The sequence below is a fragment of the Drosophila willistoni genome (genome assembly GCF_018902025.1).
Source record: "Drosophila willistoni isolate 14030-0811.24 chromosome 2R unlocalized genomic scaffold, UCI_dwil_1.1 Seg167, whole genome shotgun sequence".
Classification (NCBI taxonomy): domain Eukaryota; kingdom Metazoa; phylum Arthropoda; class Insecta; order Diptera; family Drosophilidae; genus Drosophila; species Drosophila willistoni.
Genome location: NW_025814050.1, coordinates 8,995,966 through 9,011,020, shown reverse-complemented (window position 1 = coordinate 9,011,020; position 15,055 = coordinate 8,995,966).

Below are 15,055 nucleotides of genomic sequence, written 5' to 3'. Positions count from 1 at the left end.
CATATCAGATGAGACTTGTAATTTTTTTATTAAACAAATCAGCAATTTATTAATTAATGCAGCGAATATAAAATGCATAATATTGCATTATAAGATGAATCTTTTGTTAGGTCTAGTTAGAGAAATTATTTCTAAAATACAAAATGCTTATTGCAATTTCTCTGTTATTAATATCCAATGAAATATCACCATCTCTTTCTCTCACTCTTTCTCTCTCGCTCTATCTCTCTTTCCCTTTCCTTTATACTTTCTTTTAAACAAGACAATTATGAAAATTTTAAACGCATCCTATCTAATTCATGACAAACAAAAGTCTCAAAAATTAAGTATATACATATGTATACTCAAAATTTCTAATCGTCGCTTTCTTTGAGTCATTTTATTTTATTCTGGTCCTTGAAATATTTTAATAATATTTTAATACAAATATATAATTATGATCATAAATTAATCTATTTACTGTTATTATATGTCAGTAGGCCTGATTGATGAAAAACAATCAGAAAATGGAAAAAAACCCTATGAAAAAAATTGTTTATTATTTTCTTTAAAGACTTTTTTACCTTGAAACGTATCCTTTATCTTTTTATACCATACACCCATAGGGTGAAATGGTATATTAAAGTCGCCAAAATGTATGTAACAGGCAGAAGGAAGCTTCTCCGACCCCACAAAGTATATATATTCTTGATCAGGATCAACAACCGAGTCGATCTAGCCATGTCCGTCTGTCCGTCCGTCCGTCCGTCTGTCCGTATGAACACCTAGATCTCGGAGACTGTAAGAGCTAGAGCCACCAAATTTGGTATGTAGACTCGTGTAGTATGTAGAGTGATCAAGTTTATTTCAAATTTTTGCCACGCCCCTTTCCGCCCCCGCAATTTAAAAAAAGCATTTATCTCAAAAACTATTCCAGCTAGAGACACCATATTTGGTATGTATATTCGCTTAGTAAATGCACACATTTTGTATGTATACAAATTTTGCCACGCCCTTTCCGCACCCGTAATTTGAAAAACTTGATTATCTCCCGTATTTTTTTACCTTTTGCAATCAAATTTGGCACACTTAAATTTAATACTAATATTAATAATTTGATCAAAATCGGACAAAAAACAGTCGAGTTGTGCATATAAACGTTTTTCCATAAGACCGGAGTAGGCCGTTGGCTGGTGGGGGCGCCAGGGTGCTCGTATGATTGAGTGAGCGAGATACTAAGATATGCTTGTAAGAAGCATGTGAAAATGCATTTGTTTAATAAAGTTAAAATATTTGCTTTACTGGTGTATGGTATACCTAAGTCAGCGAGACGACTTACTTACTTCATTTTATTTTATTTTGGTCCTTGAAATATTTTAATAATATTTTAATACAAATATATGATTATGATCATAAATTAATCTATTAACTGTTGTTATATGTCAGTAAGCAATTTCTGATTGATGAAAAACAATTAGAAAATGGAAAAAACCTCTATGAAAAAAATTGTTTATTTTTTTATTTAAAGACTTTTTTACCTTGAAACGTATCCCTTTTCCTTTTTTTACAGTACAATGGAGATATTGTTAGGTACTTATTATAGTTTTTAAAGTAATAGCCTAGGGATGTTACTGCAGTATGCCCACTGGAGGGTAGATCTATCCCTTCTTCTTAAGCTCAGTTCGGTCGCATTAACTATACCTACGAAACTTTTGGAATTTCCTAGAAAATATATATTATTTGTAAATGTGAACTAACTAATACAGAAATTGCTTATCCTCAGGGCTTTTATTTTGTAAGAAGTCTTCAGAAACAGATAAATCTAAAAAACTACACAACGACGATAATTCGCTAAGATTTATTCAAATTTACAGAAACAGCAGCAGATATGAGCAAATCCAGTGTGAATATCTAAATGATACTTTCAGTACATTGTACATTGTTTTTAAGAGTTCTTTTCGTAAAAAATTTGATTTTATTGCCAAATGTTTGTAGTTAAATATATATGTATGTGCTTCGAAACTGCTGTGGGTGACTTTAAAAATAATATACATATGTAAGTCAATTTATAGATTGTCCTTTTTTTTTTAGCGAAAAACATAAAAGTAATAGGAATATGACTATTATTATTTATATTCATAATTTTAAAACATTCTTTTTTAAATCTCAAGGCTTAGAATATCATAGATATTGAGCGACAATACGAACTTTTTCTCAGCAAGTTGTTTCATCTGGTATTTTTCTTGCAATACCTAATCATTAGGAACTACTGATATCTATGAGAAACATATTTTCAAAGATTTATTTCATAAAAAACACATTTTAGTATTTATAAAATCAAGGAAAGAACAAAATGTTGCCACAAATAAAATTCCCCAACCCATAACCCATATAAATAATCCCATGCCACTTTAAGTTTAAAACCACCCACTTTCAACCTCATTAAGCTGGGCAAATATTTTATCAATTCACCCCTATCATTACCTGCTTACCAAAAAATGTTTCCTTCCGAAAGCAATTTTCAATTAAAAACAAACTGAGAAACGGCAACTTTTGCCGTTGAATAAAATATATAGGTAAATATAATGCTAAATAAACTATTTGCTTAAAGCAAACGCCACAAGATGGAATCATCAAATGAAACGAATGAAGCATCTACAAGATACACAGAAAATCTCAATGCCGCAATCCTCAAGCTTAAACACAAATACACATAGTATCCAAGAGGCATTCATATGGTATGTTTCCTATATGTATATATATTATACAATCGGTGAGATCAAGCGTAAATTGCAACAGCTGTCAAGTATTTAGCTACACGGCGGTTTTCCATTAAGTACCAAACTAACAGTAACAGCCTATTAAATTGTTTACATGCCCAGCGCAAATATTGACTGAATGATGCGCTCCAGAGGGTTGGTTTTTATGAATGAACCCGGCCCAGATATGATAGATAGATGGATAGGTAGATACATAGATACACGATGCAACCATTCGAAAGTAGCAATTTATTGTCGTTCTTCTAAATGATCAGCGTAGGCACCAGGCACGCAAATAACTACATATTACGCCATTTTGAGAATTGCCTTTTCTTTTTTGCCTCAAAAAGTGCAATCTCAATCCTCCCCTAGTGCAAAGTCAATGTCTGTCTGCAATTTGCAATTTGTAAACTTGTTTCTGTTTTGTCGGGTTTTTGTTGAAAATAAATTTCCCATTTACTTTGCCGTAATTTGCCGACAGTCATGGCCAGCCCCCAAGTTCACTATAATTTAGTTTTCAACAAGATCTGCTTACAAATATCTATATCTGTATATAGTGCCACATTGCATGTTAGTAATCGCCTTTTAAACGATACCCATGCAAATTCTCTGATGGGTTTCATGTACGAGTTTTTTTTGCAATTATTCTATTCATAGTTCATTTGAACTCAAGAGTTTCTTTGAACTTGCAGGAGCTAATGCAAATACTTATGTAGGGGTCACACTAAAGCCTAGGCTATCTCTGACTTTTTTCAAAATGAAGTGAAATAGTTTATTTTCTATAATAATATCTATGTATGCATTAAAGGGCTCAAAAAAAATGTTGTTACTCTGAGTATATGTCAATGAGTACTTTTATTCGAAAACAAAAATTTCAGTTAGTAGCATAATATTCATTCATTTTAATAAATGTGTGGAAAACTTCAGACAAGCATGAACAGTTAAATGAATCTGAATGAATAAATGAATACTCTGAATATTTATGAGTTTAGACCCTAACCATAGTTCGATTTCTTACCAATGAGTAGTTATATTCGAATAGGCCATATTGAGTTATCAGAATACTATTTAAATGGTTACCAATTTTAGAAACCTCACCCACTCGAATTCGTATGACTCATCATGTTTCGAGTATTCAAACATAACCAAATCAATATAGTCAAACGATAGATTTTGGAAACTTGAGTTAAAATCCTAATAATAGAAGGACTTTTTCATTTGTAACTATCGTTTGTTGAGTACTTATTCAATTATTGGCATTCATTTCTTTACATTCTTTATTCATTCAAGCATTCTTTTTACGAGTTTATTGACTCTGTATTAAGCCAGCAATTAATATTAAGTGTATTAATTTAATATCAGTTTCAGGCTTCATTCATTTGATTGTTTATTTACTGAATGACTCCAATATCGACTTCAATGTATTCATTCTCCTTTTTTCTTGCTTATAAGTACATATTCGTATATGTAAATCATATGCATATCCACATTGACTTTAAAAATTCACCTACCCAAAAACCTTAATAATATTTTTAATGTGCGTACAAAAAGAGGAATATGTGTTTACAATTTAAATGCTTTACTATATTTTGTACAATTGTGAAAACACAAACCTAATCAAAAATTAATTATGAGCAAAGTAAATTTAAGAAATTCTAAGATATTCTAAACTCTTCAATCACTTAAGTGTTTCAGTTATTAAGTAAAGAATAAACAACCAGATTAAAGTTATTTTGGTTTATTTCCCGAAATATTTTTAATTCTTGAATGGATAGCAATAGATGAGAAGATGGAATTTTTCTGAATCGAAAAGGACGAGTTGGTTTAGTGGTTTTAAAAAAGTTGTCCCAAAGTACGTTTAATTTTAAAGTTTTTAGTTTCTACATTTTTTTTCCACTTTTAGCAAAAACCTGTGTAAAGATACTACCCCGTTCTCCATACATTAAGATCAAAATTTAGCCAAAACGTCTTTGTATAATCCTTTAATATTTTGCCTTCCTCTAACAATAAGTTAGTTAATTTCAATCGTTTTACCTACATATGTAAATACATAACTACATATATTTTAAACAATTTGGCAACTAAACATGGACTTATGGATGTAGTTAGTAGAGTTGTAAAAAATAGTTATGTTAATAGTTTTACAACTAAACTCTTCTTTGATAACAAGAATAATAATTTTTTTAGCAAGTAGATTTTTTTAATATTAATGTCAATAAAGAATATATGATGTACTACTACTCTACTCAGAGGTATAAAACATCACATTTTCACAATGCAATCAAAAACTTTTTTAGCCCTGGTTTAACCCTTCTTGTAACCCTTTCCTTGGTACTTTTTGTGAAACAACAAAATACAACCCACTGTGCACAGTTGAAGAAGTTTTCAATTTTTGTTTAACTTCCCCCTCTTTAACTTCCTCACCGAACCAACAATTTTCACCACAGGACCAGCCGAAAAATAAAGTAATGTCCCCCAGTAAGGCGTAGTATATATTTTCTTCGATTCGTTCGTATTACTATTGTAGCAAAGGAGCAATGCACGAAAAAAGTGGCAAATAATGCAAATGTCTGACATGCAAGTGGCTTGAGAAACGCCTTAACAACTTTATTCCCAAAATAGAAAGAACAAAAAAAAAAAAACAAAAACTAATGGTTATTGTACTATAACAAGCATACGCCATGTGGGACAGGAAAAGAGCGAAAAGCAAAAAAAAAAATCAAAGCAGCTGCAAAAAAGTAGCGCAGACAAAAGCGCACATCGGTAAATGGAGTAACTGCAATTAGGCGTAATAAACAAAAAGTTACACGGACAAGGAGTTTATTGTGCCCCCGAGAGAGTGAGAGAGACACGGAGAGGAAGGCAGGCAGAGGGGTAGAAAACTATACAAAACGCATACTTAATTGCTGGTTTTTCAAACGAACAAACCCTGCAACGAAACCCATGCTCTGTTTTGCGCACTTGAGTCTCAGCAAGCGAACGCGCTTTAAGGGTAAACCCTAACTATTTAGCATTTCGGGATCACAAAAACAAAAAAAAAATGGCTACACATGGCGATCGCCGTGCAGAAATTGCAACAAATCGTCTAGTGCCCTCAGAAACCCATAGCCAGCAGCAGCATCATCCGCATCATCGGCATTAAACAACCCCCTTTTTTGGACGGGCACCCAAAATCGTGGGTTGTAAAATGGTTGACGTCTCTTTTTTTTATCAAACTTCTTTTTTTTTTTGACACGATTACATGAGCAGCCGCAGCATTTAACAGTCCATCAAAGGCGTAAGGCAAAGGCCAATCCCAAGAATTTGTATCTAATAAAGTTCCATATGCGTCAGGCCTATTAGGCATAAATGTTTGATTGGGTTCATTTCCAGATGAGGGTGCCCAGAGCTATACGTATATGTATGAATGAATAAAGTAAGTTACTTGGATGGTTGGATGGCAACTGCTGCTGGTGCTGCTGGTTCATCGTTTGGTGGTTGTTGTTGTATGTGTGTGTGTGTGTTTTTTCTTTTTTTTATTATATTTCAAAATTGTTACAAGTTGATTATGTTCATTTTTTTGCAGCTCTCTTTGTTGTTATGCTCATGGGCAACAACTCTTCAAGTGCAGCTCAAGTGATTAATATTTTTTTTGAGGTCGGGGTTTTTTTTTCTAGAGCATATTAAATTTTTTTTTCATTTTGTAAAAGATACACGAGATTAGCTGAATATTAATATACAATAATAACCAATGAATGCTCTTAAAAGAAAATGTAAGGTACAGTAAAGCAAAAAAAAAACCAGAGGGCCGGGGCTAACTTCGACCGCGTCAAAGTTTGTATACCCTTGCAACTTGTAACTCTTTCCTTACCTCTAGCCATAAATGTGGAAATAACGAAAATATCGATCAAAGTCACTGTTTTCCACCGATCGTTCCTATGGGAGCTATATGATATAGTAACCCGATATTTATCAAATTTGGCACAGTCATTAACAGATATATTAAACTAACAAATTTTTAATTTGAAAGCAATCGCCTCAAAAGTAACCAAGTTATTGAAGAAAGTCACTGTTTTCGACCGATCGTTCCTATGGGAGCTATATGATATAGTCACCCGATCTTGATCAAATTTGGCATAGTCGTTTATATGTATAATTAATTTACCAATATTAAATTTCACGACAGTAGCTTAGAAAATAACGAAGTTATTTAGAAAAGTCACTGTTCGTGACTTTGCGGTTTGTATGGGAGCTATATGATATAGTTGTCCGATCCGGCTGAATCCCGGATATACAACCCCTGCAGTATATACAAGCCTACATGCAAAATTTCAGCTCTGTAGCTCTTACGGTCTAGGAGGAGTTTGCGTTGATCCAGACGGACGGACAGACGGACAGACGGACGGACGGACGGACGGACGGACGGACATGGCTATATGAACTCGTCTCGTCATGCTGATCAAGAATATATATACTTTATATGGTCGGAAATGCTTCCTTCTATGCGTTGCACACTTCTGACCAAAATTAATATACCCTTTTTGCAAGGGTATAAACATCAATAATTTTATGCAAAGCTTTAATCAAAAAAGGTAAATAATACCCATTAATTTTTTGTAGATAGATATAGGTATATTTGAGTATTGGTATACCATATAGTATATATACTATAAAGTATCGCCAATGAAAGAGCTAAAAGTCTGGACAAATCGACATGATAAGCCTCCGCCACTTAAATACAAAATCGTTACTTTGTCAAATTCGTTACTTGTTTGAAGTCGAAAAGTTGTTTTTAAATTTATAAAAATCAAATTCAGGTTTTTAAAATAAATGGTAATTTCTTAAGAATTTCTCTGTTCTTATGAAATACTAAAAATATTGAGTAAAAACTTTTAAATTAAAAAATTTTAACCAACAAAGTTAAGCCGATAAATAACGACAATTAATGTACGAGAACAGAATACTTTACATTAAATTTCAGCTGAATGTCAATTTCTAAGTCGGTGATCTTCTTAAAGCAAGATCAACTTAACCATTCTTTTGATATTTTCTATAATTAATTCAGCAACATAAAGACGGAGCTTCATTTTTTCCAGTTACGCTCCAAGCCCGTAAATTGTTCAAAACTTATTTTAAACTATTTATGTATATTCGATAGACAATACCTATAGACTGATACAATTTGAGGGTTATAATGTATTGGATTAATATAATAGATTTTATTTTTACATAACTAAAAGTCTTTATTTTATTAACAAAACTATTTTATTTGAATTTTAGAACAGGAATATATGTATGTAGTTTGTGGTGTAAGAAACGTCTCCTTCTTTGTGTTACACACTTCGTACCAAAATTACAAATAAAAAGGGATTAAAAAAAGGTGAGAAGGCTCTAAACCTCGTGAGTTTTTAATCGATTTTTATATGACTTTAAAAATGTAGAAATTCTGTGAGTTGGAAATGTAAAAATGAAAATTTTTAACATAAATTAACTTTCCAAATGATTTAAAAATTGGTCAGTTTTAAGGATTAAATTAATTACCGATGTGTGCTGTGAGGCACTCTTAAGTCTTATTGTCAAAGGCTTAAACTTTTGAAAACTTTTTGGTTTTTTCGTTTGACTTCATATCACTCTATAATGTTCGTACAATCTCGTTCTTTTTTGAGGTTTATCCTGAAATGCCTTGGGCAGCCAAACCGATTAGACTATCAACAAATCTTTCTCCCCTTTCCAAGGTTGTTTTCTTAATAGAGCCAAATTATAAGTTTCTGCAGTCAGTAAATGTCTAAACTATTGTCAAAATGTTGTAATAAAACTAAATTTAAAACCAATTTATGTTCCAAGATCCAATTCGTAACTTTTTGAACAATGTTTACAGTAAGTATAAAAATTGAAATCTCTCTTTATGTTTCTATCAAAAACCGGTTTTGGTTATTTGATAAAAATCAGACTGACAAAAAGCTTACCCCTTCAGTATTTGACTTTTAATTTCTTTAAATTTTCTAAAGCAAACCATAGAAGAAAAAAAATGTAATAATAAACAGTAGTAAAGAGCACTTGAAATGACAACAAAGGCAAATATTTACATTGAGGCATGCCAAAAACTGAAAGTGGAAAGTCCTTGTAGACTCACAATAAGGGGAAGTACACACTATGTATAAACATACAGAAAGAGAAAAAAAAAACCAAAACCAGAACCAAACCAAAGAACAACTTCCCTCACCCGCGAAATATCTTTTGTTGTAAGTATGCAACTTCAAAATCATTACCTTCGGCCCACAACTCTTAGCTCTTGAGCCAGTCTAGGCATTCGGAACTCAGTATACAGAATACAGGATTTGAATCAAGGATTTGGAAATCAGGATATACCGCATGCGCAAAATAAAAAGAAAAAAAACTGCGCAAATAAACAATTAAAATGTCACAATGATTGCCAACGTACCCGTGTCAGGAAATCAAAAAACCACGATGAAAAATAAATCGCTGAACCCCCAAAGGACTTGAGAGTCCTGCATATTGTGTTGAAAAGCGCATTTTACAAACCACGTGGCTGTATACATGGAGAAGAAGACGTTTACCCCGCGGGCACTGTGCGCACTCAGGCGAACCGGGCAAGTCAACACACTGAGCCAGACACCAAGCGAAAGTGAGGGCGCTTTCAAAAGGATAAAGAAACGAAGCTAAGCAAGTCCTGGCGAAGGCGTTGCACACACACAATAACAACAACAACAACAACACAAATCCCAATTAAAAATTGAAAAGCGCGCGAAAGGAAAAACGAAAGTTAAACAGGCCAAAAAAGCAAGCAAAAAACGAATAAAAGAAAACCAAGTTAAATTGTGGATACCATGCTGAGCCAAAGAACTTGCAGACGAATCCTGCACATTGCACGTCTGTGACATTAACAATTGATAGGCGACAGATGACAAGTGACAGTTGACAGAGCGACCGACCGACTCAGCTCAGTTGGCAGCTTCTAAGGAAACTTTCAATTTCACACACACACACACTTGATCCTGGTTAACTGCTTGGGGGAAGTCCTTTTCACCCCTTTTTGTGGCACCCTCAAGTGGCTTTTTTTGGGGGCAAGTTACTCAACTGAGTGTTGGTATGACTAGTCAGTCAGTCAGTCAGTCAGTGACTAGCGACATTTACAGTTCTCACTTAAATATTTTAGTGTTGTCCAATCTTTGGCGACTCAACAAGGGTTCTTCAAAAGGGAATATGTTAAACAAAAAGGATAAGCCTTAGGGAATAAAAGTAGTGTTTTGGGGGTAGAGAACGGGGTTATACCTATGTCTAGTTTAGAAGAAAGAAAAAAATTAACTTGATGCAATTAAAATGTTAAAGGTCCTATAATTAAACTGTTGTATGGATTTAAGCAATCTTGTTAAGATGAAAATAAGTAAACAAAACACTTACCTTGTCAAAAAACAATAAAAAATTTAGTATTGTTGCTTAACAGAAACAAAATATTAATAAATTACAAACGATTAGAAATCTTTCTTTGTTTGCCTTACATGAAGAACAAAATGCCCAAAATTAAAAAGTTTATCAATATTTTTAGGGATCAACTAGCAAGTAAAAAACAGACGTAAAGTCTCTCGCTTACAATTCAGAAAATTTGAAAGTTATCTTCAGAGCCAAGATACAAGATACATCCTTGATTCAAACGAATTTCACGGACTTGAAGATCTTGTACTCTTAAATAAACTTTAAATAAACAATTGAATTAGAAAATTAGCAAAAAGATTGCAATATTTAAGGTATCTGTCTCGGTGACACTTGAAGGAAAATGCATTATGAAATTATGTGATGAGGTATGTATTTGTGTTTAATTCGTTTTCGAATGTCAAATTGGTTTATTTTCGAATAATTTTTAAATTGAATTGAATTGGTGGTTCTTGAAATAGCTATACAGGCAACCTGATTGATTTGATTTCAATTTCAAATAGGCCGTAATCTTACCAGATTGAATTGGAATTTTAAAATATTTTGAAGTTAAAAGGCTTACTAAAAAGTGTGCAAATTTCTTCAATAGGTTTCTTCGAAATCAAAACGAGAAGAGTGCTGATAAATTTGAAATATGCCTAATAAAAATAATCTATTAGACAGATTTATTGTTACCATACTTTTAGATCAGCTGGTCCTCATGATATCCTTTTCAGGCTATTCGCAATATTTACATGATGTACATAAGGGTTATTCAAGATCGAATCAATCGAATAAGGCCTCCATTACAAAAGCTTACTTGGAATTAATAATAATAGGAAATCTTTGATCATCATATTAATAACCCCTATTTGGGGATAATTTGTGGATAAATTATGGCTTTATTTTTCGCTAAAAAATGAAACTAAGAAAATAAATCATTCACTTATTATTTTCAAGCAATAATTCTAGTCTCTCAAGTACTTTAAAATCGATTCGAGAAAAAATACCTTAATTAGCCAACATAAACTTATTTTCATTACTGCTTTAAACCAAATCCAACCCAAGTGGCAGTGGTAATCTTTTATATTTCCTTTAATCTTTTATAATTTCAATTGAACTTACCTTAGTCCGACATAAAATTGCCAAATCCACAGAAAATCTGATTGCCAGAATCTTGCAAAAGAGTCTTTCGTCCTTTATTTGCCTGGACCAATTAATATCCGATGTTGTACGCTTTGTTTTTCTATACTTCTATCTTCACCTTGTGTTAATATTTAAACTTAATTTCGTTTTTGAAATTTTCTTAGAACACTTCAAAGAGTTTTTCTTACTTTTTTGTTGGTTTCTTCAACTAATCAACTGCCAGGTCATATTTATGTTTGTATTTAGTATTTAAATTTCAACAAATTGCACAAATATCCACACTCAAAGAGATTCTTGGCTGATCGGTTGAGCTGTGCGGAGGCGGAGAGAGGAGGGTGGGCCTCTCGTCTAATTCGCACCGCAAGGAACCGCAAAAGGACGCAGGACCGCACGGTGAAGACGTCAATTTCGAAATGCAAATATTTGATTTATGAAGCCAAAGTAAATTAAGGTAAAAAAAAAAAGCAAAACAAAAAAACACAAAAATTTATATGTATGCTAAAGACGAAGTCGTTTTCCTGGAAGAGAGAGGATACACAAATATGGCGACGCAAGCGCGCTTTTGCTCTCACCTACACGACTCGAACTTTTACGATTATGTAAGTATGTGTGTTTATTTGTTGTATTTGCCGACGGTAAAACGGTACAAAATTTGAAATGCCATAAACCGTCGATTGATGTATGCGCTCCCTCTCTTTCTTGCTTCTATGCGGCTACCGAACTACCGTTATATGACTCAATCGAGCAAAAGGCAACGTCACGAAACGAAACGTCATTATCATGATATCAAACGAAACATCATTTATGTGTGTGCGCCCACTGATTTTGTCTCGCTCTTACACCCTCTGCAAAATGGGGTGTGTTTTTTTTTCTGGGTTTTGTCTATAGAGAAGAGCAATATGTCAAATTGTAGAAGTGTGAGTGTGCGTATGGATAAGTATGTTGGTGTGTGTGTGTGTACTATTAACGCCATCATGCTCGTCATCTGCCAGGAGTCTCTGAGGCAGCTGGCCTCGCCGTTGACTGACTCTGACTGTCCTTTTGCTAAGCGCTGCCCCTAGATTCCCTCTCTCTCTCTCTCTCTCTTTCTCACTCTTTCACCTTTCTGGCATCTCTGTTGGGTCTTCTATGTATGTGTGTAGGTACATATTTGTACTGCAATTTGGCATCGTTGCGCGATTTGCCTCTTTTTGCGTTCTCATTTACACACACACACTCACAAACACAGGTGAGTTTCTGGGTGCCCCCTTCGCCCCGTGCGCCCGCTGCGTCATTATCAACCATATAATAAAAAGGTCGAAAACGCTCCATGGAATTGAAATCACTTTTTGGGCATGTGAAATATGCTCTCAAAGATTTCCCTGATTCCATGCCAACCATATACACAAACTCACATGTATTCACCTACCTAAACATGTGTGTGTGTGTGTGTGCGTATGTATGTGTTCTCTGTGGTAATGGAGATGCTTACAAAAATGCACACAATAGAAACGACCCGAATCCTGCACCCTGGGAGATTTTTTAATCAAATAATTATTGTAATTAAATGCACGGACATTGTAAAAGTTTTGCTTTTTTTTATTTTTCGATTTCCCAGGCGTAAGTCTTATATAATAAACGTATGTGCGCAGAATTCCCAATTGATTTCAGTGCATTTTAAAGTTTTTTAGTCGAATTTAAAGGAATTTGCATTTAAAGGACAGTGGCGGATTAGCCATATATCAGGACTAATAATTGCTACGTGCACCGCGATTTCAGGTTCCCCGCGATATTAAAGAACTGAAATATTGATTCAATGTTCATTTATTTACCAAGCTGAAAATTCATAAAAACTGTTAACTTTGCAAATCTGTAAATTAAGCCAAATTTTAACCGATATTTAATGGGATAACTCATTTTAATGCTAAAATGTTATCTAATCATCAACCGTTCTCATAAAACTAGATGTAAAATGCCCAAAAACAACAAATTATGAAATGAATGAAACTTAATTTCATGAAGCTCTAATATAGTAAATTTTTGCAGTTTTTTCAAAATGCATATCCTTATTTTCAAATTACAATAATGTCTTTCAACCTGCATTAAAATCTTAAGAACTAAATTTGTTAACAATTTCGCAAAAAAACGTGTCGAAATTAATTTTTTCAAAAATTTAAGTTAATAAGTTAATGCCATTTTAAAGTATAATTAATCCTCATTTAATTGATGTATAATTTTTTAAATCGGTTAGAAATTGGCGAAAATAGAGCTTAAAAATATTCAGATTACCCAGAAATTTTTTTAATTTTACAAAAACGTTTTTTTGGAAATCGTTTTTGACAGATTTTTATGCTTGCTCTCACTTTTACATTGAAAGCAGATCTTTCAAAGTTCATTATGATCCCTAAAGCTTATATGCACTTAGGTTTTTGGATTGATAAAGGCCCCGCTCTGTCTTAATCCAGCATTGATAAAGACTAACCCTATAAGGAATATATACATATATCTCCAGATTTACTGTACTCCTTTCGATTATGAATTTTCAGATTTTCAGATCTTTTGTTTTTTGATATTGGAATTTCTGATAGACTTTATAGACTTCTAAATCAAACCAATAGATTACATAGTATAGATTATTAGTCTTTGATATGTAAATTTTACTACAATACCAAATTGTTCAATGGCCACAAAAATTATTAATATTAAGATTTAATAAGGACAACCAGACTGACTCCACAAGCAATTTCTTCTAAAACTTTTTATAGTTTTTAATGTCAACATAATTCTATAAAATTCAAATTTTACCCAAAGCTTTATTCGGGGAACTTCTTCAATTATTCCTTCTTTATGAAGGAATTCAAGTGAAACTTTGTTAATTCTAAAGACCGATTTCGTGAAGAATCGAAAATTGTAAAAGAAGGTAAAAAGAAGAACGAAATGAATCTTATCTTTAAGTTACAATTTTTTCACTTGGTCATAAAGATAAAAAAAAAGCAAATTTAAAGTTAATAATGATTTTTCATCTTACACACAAGTTGAAAGTGTTAATACACTCGAATCTGATATAATGAAGACTATCTTTTTTTAGTAAACTTAATTTTATATTGTTAAAATATTATTATTAACATATTTTCTTTCAAGTGTATTCTGCCCTTTTTTTTCGCAATCATCATACATTTTAATTTTCATAAAAGAATCGTGTAGAAATTCTTGAGATTTTTTCCATTTTACTCACACTTTTCATCAAAGATTTTTGTTATTTAATAATGAGAAACTTGGCAGCAGAGTTTTTCATGAAAATGCCAAGAAATCAACAACTTTTCCCGCCACCCCCACTTTGCATTTGCACACCTCAAGTGTCTACGGTGACAATAAAAGGACTGGCAATGCCTTAGAGAGTGTGAGCCAAGGTGAAAATGAAGATGGAAGATGGAATGGCAGCTGGAGCAGAAGCACATGGCATTCATTACAGCAATTGAAATGGACAAAAGCCAAATTCATGGCAGCAAGGAAGAAAATGACGACAACGAGGACGACGCTGAAGCAAGTGGGAAAAAAAGGGATAATAAAAATGTTTGCATATAAAATAATAAATAAAAGGCGCCATGAAAGAGAAGCAGAGAAACTCACTGGATATAGCAAAATGGATGATGATGATGATGGCAGGATGATTTTTTATATAGAGGCAAACGGCAGCACAAAATGAGCGAGCAAAAACGTCAGAAGCAACAACAAAATGACAGAGCCAAATGCGCCAGCCAGCCAGATGAGTGTGGATCCCA